The sequence below is a fragment of the Propithecus coquereli genome, unplaced genomic scaffold (genome assembly GCF_000956105.1).
Source record: "Propithecus coquereli isolate 6110/MARCELLA unplaced genomic scaffold, Pcoq_1.0 Scaffold666, whole genome shotgun sequence".
NCBI classification, from domain to species: Eukaryota; Metazoa; Chordata; class Mammalia; order Primates; family Indriidae; genus Propithecus; species Propithecus coquereli.
This window is the reverse complement of record NW_012152685.1, coordinates 198,003-198,352: the sequence shown is the minus strand read 5'-3', so window position 1 is coordinate 198,352 and position 350 is coordinate 198,003.

Below are 350 nucleotides of genomic sequence, written 5' to 3'. Positions count from 1 at the left end.
TATATAATATGTGTATTTTTTCAAAGCTAAAGACTTAAAAAGGAAAAATAAAAGTCTTCTGTAGCAGTGAAATTGCCAAAAAAGTTCAAATTGAAATTCTAGGAGAATGTCATTCTTCTTAAAACTGCTACTTAATAGGAAATACTGTGTGAAAGTTTCAGCTTATATACATATTGAACTCTTTATTGTATGCTTCCAACTTATTCCTGATATATGTAGATCCTTTAACTCAATACTATTACTTAGCATTACATGTCTGTGATCAGTCCATTTTCTGTGTCTTCTAGATCATAGGCTCCACACCAAATGGGTCCTTGATTTCTCTAACTTCATTATCTTCAGTGGTAAAT